This window comes from Mastomys coucha, unplaced genomic scaffold, assembly GCF_008632895.1.
Source record: "Mastomys coucha isolate ucsf_1 unplaced genomic scaffold, UCSF_Mcou_1 pScaffold7, whole genome shotgun sequence".
Lineage (NCBI taxonomy): Eukaryota > Metazoa > Chordata > Mammalia > Rodentia > Muridae > Mastomys > Mastomys coucha.
Window position 1 is genome coordinate 33,413,425 of NW_022196913.1, and position 10,802 is coordinate 33,424,226.

The window sequence follows — 10,802 nt, forward strand, 5'->3', positions numbered from 1 at the left end:
TTTAATACTGAAAATATTTCATGGATGAGAGCAAAGAATCTAAGCCCTTAACACAGCTCAACTGAACAACCAGAAACTGCTGTTGCTGAGTGAATACACATGTATCAAGCCAAAGGAAGGGGAAAGAACACAACAAAGCCAGACCTGAGAAGAATACATACCATTAGTTGCAAGGAAGGAAGCATTATTTATTACAGAAAACCTGGACACCGGCCCAATGCCTAACAATTATATTAAGATAATTATATAACAGCTATATATTAAAATGATATATGATCGTTATTTTAAACGATTTTAGAAGACCAATTAGCAGCCTAAGAAAACACTAATAGCTAAGGAGAAAATGTTACAAAATATTACAAGAAACACAAAATCCAATATGGCGGTGTGTGTGTTTATGAGTGAATTCTAGTATTTTCCCTTATCCATAATGTACACGGATCATGGGCAGCAGTGCTCCAACTGTAGATGGCCACTGGCTCTCAGGAGCTAGTTGCGTTTCTCTTTTGTTTTATAAATAAGGAAGGTGAAGCTATTGACATCTCTAGTATTAAGAGATATTAAGTAAGCTAGATGACCCTGTATCAGGGATCATCATCTTTTCACTACAGCTAAAGGCAAAGAATCCTGCCATGAAACTGCAACTTAGGCAGTCCAGAGATAGGAGCTACACCTCCAGACGTGGTCCAGGTATTTCATCTGCGATGACTAAGGTGCCTTCATCTCCCCTCCCACTTTGGCCATCTGTCCCAGAGGTGTCACCTTAACTGAATTCACAGAGGAGCACTTGTCCTCAGATGTGAGATGGAACATTCTGGAAGGTGCAGAGAAAGGCTTGTGAGTGCCTTTTACAGCAAACTTCCTGAGCTCACACCTCCTCAACTCCACAGTGGTTCTGGGGAAGGACACATCCTCCCTCTCAGAAGATGGTACAAGAATGCCAGGGCTGAACATGTGTGGCTGGCAGAAACACACCGAATTGATTTCCTGTTTATTAACTGAAACAACTGAAAGTGGAGTTCAGCTTAATGGGTGAAGATACACAGGGATGAAGCAAGACAGTGTTGTTAGTGCTTGAAAGGGCTGAGACTCACAGTGCCAGGACAATTCAAACTCACCAAAGGAAAGCTAGGAAACCAAGGGATAAATCAACACATTGAACACAGCCTCCTCACCCAGTGAGTAATCATTTTATCAATGATAATGTATCCTTTTGTGGAATCTTCTCTGATCCTTATGTGTGTGATGAGATGAGGGGCCAGACTTGCAGCTCCCGAGTCCCAAACAATACTTGAGATGTTTCCCTCTTAGGGATTTAGCCAAGGCTGAGTTCAGTTTCTGGGCAAGGAAATACAGATCAAGTGAGTTTTATTGGTTGAACTGAGTCCATCCCTTCCCCACAAAAGATATGATGAAATTCCTAACTCTCAACATCTCCACATGTGACACTGTTTGGAAATGGGGTCACTGCAGATTTTGTTAGTGAGGTTAGGGTGAGGTCATACTGGAATTCTCTGGGCCATTAATTCTCCGTGATTGAGGAAGAGAAAAAGCACAGGCACATGAATCTAGGAGACATGTGGCACCAGGAGCAGGGGCTGGCGTAATGTACCGAAAAGTTAGAGCACACCAGGGTATGCAGGACATCAAGCATGCACACTCCCCAGAACCCTCAGCCACCCAATCTCCTGTGTTGAGCTATGGCACCCCTACCATAAAAGGCTAGGGACAACTTGGCTCCAATACTTTTGAATGAATGTAACTAACTTACTGTGCAGTCAGTCTGCTTGGGAATTATGATGAATAATGACAGCTGTTGAGTTTCCTGTGCATAAATACAACTGAGAAATGCTTCATTTTCATATGTTATAGTGAGCTCCCTGCTAGCTCCCTGCTAGCACAGCAGAAATGCAAATGAATTTAGTCTTCTCTATAAAGAGCTGTACTCTAGCGGAACCTATGGGTATGTCACGCTACTCTAGGCCTTGGTCCAGAGGAAGAAGAGAGAACTCTTGTAGGCTCAGACTAAGCCTTTCTGGACATGTCTTAAATAAAAATGCAAGTACTTAGCAATCTATGACACATAAGTCAGTATATGCCAGAGTCATTAACTCCCCCCAAGCCCTTGAGATGTATTGGGAAATATTCTGGGCTCTGTGACAGAGAGTGTTCCCGATGCTTCCAAAACAAAGGAGAGATAGCTCAGCAGTTAAGAGCACTTGCTACTCATGGGGAGGACCTAGGTTTGGTTTCCAGGACCCACATCAGATGACTGAACCACCTGTTACCCCAGCTCCAGAAGACCCAGCACCGTCCTCTTACCTGCCTGAGAACCTGCACTAACACACACATACTCTCTTACAGACATATACCATTTAAAAAATAAAATAATTTAATGAAAGATGATGAACTGAGCAGCAACTATGTTCCAAATTAATGTTGTGCTTTTAAGTGTTATTTATTTAGTCATGTGCCTTTGCTCCAGGATGTGCTGTGTTATCATGATATGGGAACTATAGCAATCTAGACAAATAGTGTAGCTTTCTTTAAAAAACTCATCTGACAAAGATGGATGAGCCATACTCCTAGGTTGGAATCACCTGGACCCATACATACAATGTGCATTTAAAATGTTAAGAGTATGGGTAACCCAGGCACTGCGGAGGTAGGTCAAGAAGTTCCTGCTGCCAGCAATTGGGGTTGAAGTGGCTGATCATACCTGGGACCTCCACGGGGAGGGAGGTGGGGAGAGACCCAGGGCATCATTGTTCAGCATGACTCATTTAGACTTTCTAACATAGATCATGGGAACAGATGCAGGGTTACATGCATGACGCCTGCTTCCCTAAAGGGAAAGTGATTGCTAATCATCCCAATGTAAAGTTTTCTCTTATGTAAAACATTGAAGAATTTATTAAAAAACAAACAAACAAACAACAGAGCCCATGTGGTTTTTAAAAATAAGATGTACAGATGGTCTGAAAACCATGCCATCACTAACTCCTATGTTCCCACCTCTCCAGCTTAAGATGCTAGCTGTTTCTTCTATTCTGATATAACTGACAATTTCTGAGAAGAGGTCAAAAGAAGACTGGTGTAAGAGCCTCCAAATACAAACAGAACTTGACTAACACTAGCCACCTGTATAAACTATAAGAAAAATTCAGTCTGAGGTGACCTGTTCCAGCTTGCCTTCATGAGTTTTTAGTTAGCTCTCCTCAGACAAAATATTTCTGAGTCCTAGTACTCAGGAGGCTGAGATAAGAGATCAGGATAAGTTTGTCACCAGCCTGGGCTATATAGCATGACCCTTTGCAAAAATATGCATAAGATAATAAGCAAATAGATAAATGTTTTTTAAAAAGGGTATATGCACTGAGGTTGTAGCTTTAGTTGGTATAGTGCTTGTCTTGCATGCACAGAGCCCTGGGTTTTGTCTCGAGCAGTACATAAACCAGGTGTTGTCGCTCACAGCTGTAATACAATCACTCACAGGCAGAAACAGGAAGATCAGAAGTCCAAGATCAGAAGTCCAAGAAGTCCAAGTTCCTAGATTACATGAGACCCTGTCTTGAAGCAATATAGAAACACACACATCCCTCATCTATCATCTAAAGAAACGGTAGTTAAGACGTATATTCAGCTATGGAAAAGATGAAATGCTGATGCATAGCATGCTGTGTGGAAGAAGCCTGTCTCAGCAACAAAACACAACTAAGCTAATGCACATGGTATCTGGTTTCGTGTTTACAAACCGTACAAAGAGACAAACCCAAAGAGACAGAAGAGGGATAATGGTTGCCAAGAGCTGGGGGATCGGGGGGACTAAAGAAGGGCAGTTTAGTAGACATGGAACTTCCTTGGGGGGTAATGGAAAATTCTAGAATTAGATGATGACAAAGGGATCAATTCTTTTACATGTATTTTACCATAATTTTAACAATATTTATTCATTCTTTGAGAATTTCATGCATGTATTTTGAACAGATTCACCCTCCCCTCAACTTCTTTCCAATCTCCCACGCCTTTGCATTCACCTTTGAGATTTCAGTTCTTCACTTTCAGTAGGGTGTTTTTTGCTTTATTTTGTTTTTCTTCTTCCTCTTTTTCTCTTATTGAAAGTGGATGTTCTTGCTCTTGCTCTTGCCTCCTTGCTCCCACTGTCTCCCCATTCCCTTCCCCCATCTCTCTCCACATGCTCATGGCCAGCTTCTATTCCTCTACTCTCTCTCCCTTTCTGCCTTTCTCTGAATCTACTAGATTCTTAACTCTCCTTCCCATGCCCTAAATAAACTCTGTTCTATACTAAAAAAAAAAAAAAAAAAAAAGAAGAGAAAAAGAAAAGAAAAAGAAAAAAAAGAAAATAGATGTTCTTCAGACATTATACTCTGACTACAATTTCCCCTCCCCCAAATCCTCCAAGATCCTCCCTACCTCCCCTCTCATCTAGATCCACACCCTCTTTGTCTCTTGGTAGAAAACAAACAGGCATCTAAAGAATAATAATAAAATAAGACAAAACAAAAACAAACAAACCATAACAGACAAAACAAAAACAAAAGAGCCAAAGAAAAAGCACACGAAATGCATGTAAGACACAGAGACACACATTTACAGACACAGGAATCCTGAAAAACCCAAAGCCTGAAGACATATAAGCAAAGGACCTGTGAAAATGAGAGAGAGAGAGAGAGCCTGACATTATGAGATAAAGAACCTTCATGGAGGCCATTGAGTTCATTTTGTGTTGGCCATTTACTGTTTGGTTTGTAGAATGTGGTTTGTAGACTAGACACCTTTGGAGAAAGCGTCATTTGCAGGCACTTACTAATTGGAGATAAGCTTCTGGCTTAGGGATGAGGGTTTGTGTCCATTTCTCCCTCAGCCTGGGTACTCCATCTCACACAGACTTGTGCAGGCCCTGTGCAAGCTGCTGCAGTCTCTGTGAGTTAGTATGTGTCCTGCTGTGTCTAGGTCTTGCTTCTTTGGTGTCCTCCACCCTCTCTGGCTCTTACACTCTCTCTGCCTTCTCTTCTGCAGAGTTCCCTGAGCCTTGAAGGAAGAGAGATTTGATGAAGACATCCCATATAGGGCTGAGTGTTCCAAGGTCTCTCACTCTCTGCACATTGTCTGGCTGTGGGTCTCTGTATTTGTTCCTATCTCCTGTAGGAGGAAGCTTCTCTGATGGCTGAGCAAGGCACTGATCTATGAGTACAGCAGAACATTGTTAAGAAGTCACTTTATTGCTATGTTCCTTTAGCAGAACAGTAGTCCAGTCCAGAGCTGTACAGACCCCAACTGCTCCCAAGACCAGGAACTCCACCAGGAATTGGGGGCCCCAGGTGGGAATGAGCCCAAGACAAACAACCCTAACATCGGGCACTCGGGCAGGCTGGGTGAGGAGCTAGCTTGAGAGGACCATCAGTCAGGCACTGCACAGGCAAGGGGGCCATGCTCAAGATGACCCCTACCCCGTGCCAGAATGTACAAGCAAGACATAGTACTCCTGAGATGACCCCAGACACTCAGAGAGGCTGGGCATCTCTAAGAAGAACAAGTGGTGGAGAAATGGAAGAGAAAGAGAAACAGGAGGATGTGGACACAATGGAGAGAGGCAGAACTGGAGACTGGAGGATAGTGGAGGATAGCCTGATGTGAGTAGCTGGTGATGCCACTGGTGGGGTGCTGGCCTGTGCTGCCAACAGGGGCCCCGTATGGGTCCATGGCCCTGCAGCAGCAGGGGTCTGTCACCACAAAAGGCCAGGTGAACTCAGGAGAGCAGCTCCATACATTGTCGGAATTGTGTATGAGCTGGGCCTAACAGATATATGAGCATGGGAGACCTGGCCCTACACTCATCTCCAGTGCAATGGTGTGGACAAGGGAAAGATATGCTCCTCCTCCCTCCCCCTCATGTCCTGCAGCAAGCAGGAGACCTGGCCCTGGGGCATGAGAACAGGAGAGCTGTCCCTGCCCCTCTCAAGCTGCAGCACTTGTTAGAGCAGGCCTTGCAACTCTCCTGGGCAGCACAGTAGAGGTGACCCTGGTGGCAGGGGTGCAGCCCAGGGGGGGTGTGCATGGAAGAGCTGGCCCTGCCACTTGTCTGCCAAGCAGTGACATGGGATAGGGAGAGTGACATCCCCTTTGCCCCTTGTCACCTATGGCAGAGAAAGGAGCTGTCCCTGAGATCAGAGTGGGAGAGTTGGTCATACCCCTCACCTGCTGTAGCACTTGGGAGGGCAGTCCCTGAACCTCGACTGGTAGCAGGAGTTCCTATAGAGAGGGTCCAGGGCATGAGAATGAGAGACGTGAGCTGACTAGCTCAGATACCTCTCATAAGCCCAGATCCAGGGCTTTGAATGGGCCCACCCCAACGTTTACCCAATCAATGAACTGCTGGAGGGCATGAAGGGGCCTCCAAGACACAGGACAATAACAGGATATTCCAGAGGAGTCCTATTGAGGATCCAGCATGGATAGAGTAGCAGATGCCAGAGACCTCATACCAGACCAATGAATCATTGAAATGAATATTTTACAGCAGAGAAATGTGGACAAAAGGGTATACTGTGAGACACACTATGACACATTATAGCTTCCACAATGAGATTTGTTTTTTTTTTTTCCTCTCTTGTGGGGGAGGCTGCAAGGGTGGAGGGCAGGTACAGGTAGGAGGGGAGGATGGGTGGAACTGGGGTGCATGATGTGAAATTCACAAGGAACCAATGAAAAGTTAGATGTAGATAGATAGATAGATAGATAGATAGATAGATAGATAGATGGATGGATGGATGGATGGATGGATGGATGGATGGGTGGGTGGTTGGGTGGGTAGGTGGATGGATGGTTGGATGGATAGATGGATAGATAGATGGGTGGGTGGATGGATAAATGGATGGATAGATGGATGGATGGATGGATAGATAGATATAAATAGATAGATAGAAGGGTGGGTAGATGGATGATGGATGGATAGATAAATGGATGGATAGATAGATAGATAGATAGATAGAAATGTGGAAGGGGAAAGGGAGAAAAAGGGAGTGCCATGAGAGAGTCTATTGGAGGGGGTGAATATCATCAAAGTACATTATATACATGTGTTAAAATGTTATGATGAACTCCACAATTTGTTCAATTAATATGTGCTAATTACACACACACACACCACAAAAGAAACAGGCAATTTGCATTTGGGGTACAATGCACAATGGACTGGGAACACTAGACAGTTTTCACAGGGTTGATTTCCTTGGGGTGCTTTCTCTTCTAGGCTATTCCAGTGGCTTAAAATTCACTGTTGTTCAAACCTTGTGAAGTCAGCCTGGAGGGGGAATGAAAGACAGTTTGCCTCATATACGGAGACTTCGCATTCATTTAAATAACTTGCACCTCAAACTGCATCTTATTTGCTTCAACAGCATTGAGCTCTGTGTCACTGTCTCTCTGTTTTCAGCCCTGAAGACTGGAAATCTCCACACAGAACATTAACTACGTAGTCTGAGCTTGCAAGGTAATAGATCCTTGGAAACAGCGGTGGCAAAGCCTGCCTGGACTTCCTCCCATGACAATAAAGCACTGCAATTCTTTTATTGAACCAAGAGCATTTAAGTCACAAATACATCTATGTGGAAAGCTACGGTGTCAGCTCCTCAAATAGATGACTGAAGGAACCACTCAGTCCCAGCTCTGATGGGCCCTGGTGCTAACAGGGAAAATAATGGGCTGGATTATCAAGAACTGCTGAGACCCAGAGCAATCAATGACACCTCCAGACTGCTGATTTGAGCTGTGATCACTCTTATTTCACATGCAAAGCACACTGCCTTAGCAGCCAGATGGCATCTTCCTTTTCCTCGCTGGACATCCTACTGCTTCCAAAGGCATGTGCTTGAATTAGCTTCCTTTCTTAGATCAGCCTAATAAGGCTTCAACCGGCTGACAAGCCTGGGTACAAAGAAAAATGAATCCCAGCAGATAAGCACAACTATTTATTGGACTTAATAAGAAGAAAGGAAAAGAAGTAACAGTTTAGGCACCAGTGTGCTCAGTACCTCCTGAGCCTCCTTTTTTTAAGCCCTGACGAGTCATAGAACCCTCAACCTGAGACGGACAATGGAAGACAACTGTTCAGCGGGTTCCACTCATTTATTATCACTACATGACAAGTTAGACTTAAGCTAAGTCTCTTGAAAGAATATATTTCTTATCTCCTTCTTTCTCTCTGCACGTCTCACCTGGCTCTTCTGTTTTGGGGGTCTTGCTTGTGATGAGGTACATAGAGGATAGCATGCTGCTGGCTTGGCTCTGAAGGAAGTGCCAACTAGCCGTTCACTAGCTGGTTGGCAAGAGCCGGCTCCTCCTGTGAAGTGGAAGTTTATGGTTGTGGTATGCGATGCAGACTCATGCGGTTTTCTTGACGGGGCAACATGTGATGTTTGGAGAGTATAAATAGGACCCAGCGGACAGGGATGTGGGGCTTGCGTAGCTAGCCTTACAACAGTTTGTTGGTCTCAAATCTTCACTGATCTTCACTTCATCCAAAGAGGCAGGGCAGAGAACTTCTCCTGGTATCCCAGCTGGTTCTGGTCGCTCCCTCTGACTCATGCCTGTTCAGCAGGGGCCTGGTTGTTTCTGCTGCATGGTGCCAACGCTGCCGATTTGTTTGGTATCCTGACACTACTGACCTGGACTGCTGGTATCCCGACAAATGGGAGATTGGAATCACATCAAAGAACTACTTCTAAACAGGTCCACATCCCCTTATTCTATTTACCATCTTTTCTCTTTGGATGGTGGGCTAGAAGGGGGGCCAAAGCATTTGAGAACCCTTATTGAAATAGGTTTTGAAAGATCTAAGCCTACACTTCTGGGCTGTAGGACTGAGTTCCCTGCTTCCTCATGAGCATTGGCCAAGGACCAATGCTCTTCTTTGCCATGCCATCTTCTCTATATAGAGGCTCACCACAGAACAGCTGGCTTCCACCACAAAGTGAAGGTACAGGAAACCAATCTGGGGAAGTGGAACAATGCAGCTGTCTCACTCTTCTGCAGATCTGTCCCAATGAAAGCATCTCTCCTGAGAGGAGGATACTCAACAAGGATATGGGTACCAGGAAGCAGGGCTGTCTGTGGGCATTTTAACCTATACTGCCTACCTGTAGCATCTCACTGGCTTCTGCTTTAACTTCTAGAGTGGAGGAACTCGTGACATCTCCAGGCATCCAGTGCCTTCAATTATAAAACTCTAATTTTCTTAATCACTTCTAATAATTAACCCAACTCCTGCTGACTCGACCCCTGACATGCTTTTAAATACCTAGGAAGTCTCAAGAGGACCTTAATTCAAGATACATATAAACGAGAATTTTGAAGTGCTTTGTATTGTATGTAAACATCCCCCAAAGCCTCATGTGTTTGGACACTTGATCACCAGCTAGTGATGCTGTTTGAGGAGGTCATGGAACCTTAAACATGGGTGATCATGTGGTGATCCAGCATGGCATCTATAAGTGTGCTGAGGTCCCTAGACACATCTCAGAAATACCTGTAAGACATGAAGTCTGGCTGCTGGAAGCAGGATCACCAGGAGGGTTTATGACTTATGGCTTGCTCTTGCTCCAGTGGAGCCTTTACTTCTTGACTGCTGCATAAATGTGACTAACCAGCAAGCTCTACTCCAAAACACCAGCCCCAGCTGCTATTGCCTTCCCTGCCATGAAGGAATGAGCTAGAGCAAACCCTTCCTCCCTACATTGCTTCTCATCAGGTATTTGGTTGCATAGAAGAGAAAGTAACTGGTACATGAATACCCAAGAGCTGCCTGTAAAATGGGAGAGATGGCGAGGTAATTCTGGTGACCTATGTTTGGGCTCTGGGCTCTAAGGATAGAGAACATACCCTGAGGAGTAAACATGCAAGCGTTCATTCTCTGTGCTCTTGACCATGATATGATCAAGAGCTGCTTTAAGTTCTTCCTGCCTTGTCTTCCCTGTTGTGATGGACCATGACCAGGAACTGTGAGCTAAAATAAACTCTTCCTCTTCTAAGTTGCCTTTTTTTGTTGGAGAAACTGGAATCACAGCTAAAATCTAACTAGGTAGCTTTAAAACTGTCTCATGAATCTGGAAGGTGATTCAGATAGACAAGAGTTACAAGTGGAGCATAGCACAGCATGTGTCTCAGAAGCAGGTAGCATGACACCTGCACCACCTTGCTGCAACAGTGACTTCTGAGAAGTGTACCAGGGTGCCACGATAGCTGGTGGCAGGTGTGTCAACTTTCTGATGTCACTTACACTCTCTGTCTTCCCACTCTGTCACTCATGTTGACTATGAACTGTGGTCTCATGGTTCCATAGCTTTTCCTGTTTCTAGCATGATGGTCAACTTCTAGGCAATAGGAGCTCAATATTGGTCTTTGGAAGGGTAAGAAGGCTATATGAATACTCTCACTCTAGAACTTTCTTTTTGTGCTCTAGAACAAGCTCAGAATTCTTACTTGGCCTCAAAAGGATGAAGCGCCATTAAATGATCCCAACCAGCATAGGAAATGTCATTAGGCAGTCAGTTAGATGGCTCAGTGAGCATAGGTAATTGCCTGAAGTCTGACATCTGAGCTCAATTCCTTTAACTGGTGGGAGGAAAGAAATGACTCTTGAGAATCATCCTCCGACTTCCACACACATGCACACACAAACAAATGTAAGAAGGAAAAAGAACCATTGGTTAGAAGCAGGGTCTAGTGACACACACTACCATTTGGGAGGCAGGAAGAGGAAAATCACCACGTGTTTAAGGCCA

The 10,802-nt window shown here is 44.5% G+C and overlaps 1 long non-coding RNA gene across 1 annotated transcript; it reads right to left on the reverse strand.

Moving 5' to 3' along the window:
• Nucleotides 1-8,129: 8,129 nt before the first annotated feature.
• On the reverse strand, nucleotides 8,130-10,247 carry LOC116082392. Its single transcript, XR_004115277.1, has 2 exons — nucleotides 9,901-10,247; nucleotides 8,130-8,695 (listed from the first exon to the last, which is right to left on the reverse strand). It is a non-coding gene; the product is annotated as an uncharacterized LOC116082392 (long non-coding RNA).
• Between the last annotated feature and the right edge of the window lie 555 nt (nucleotides 10,248-10,802).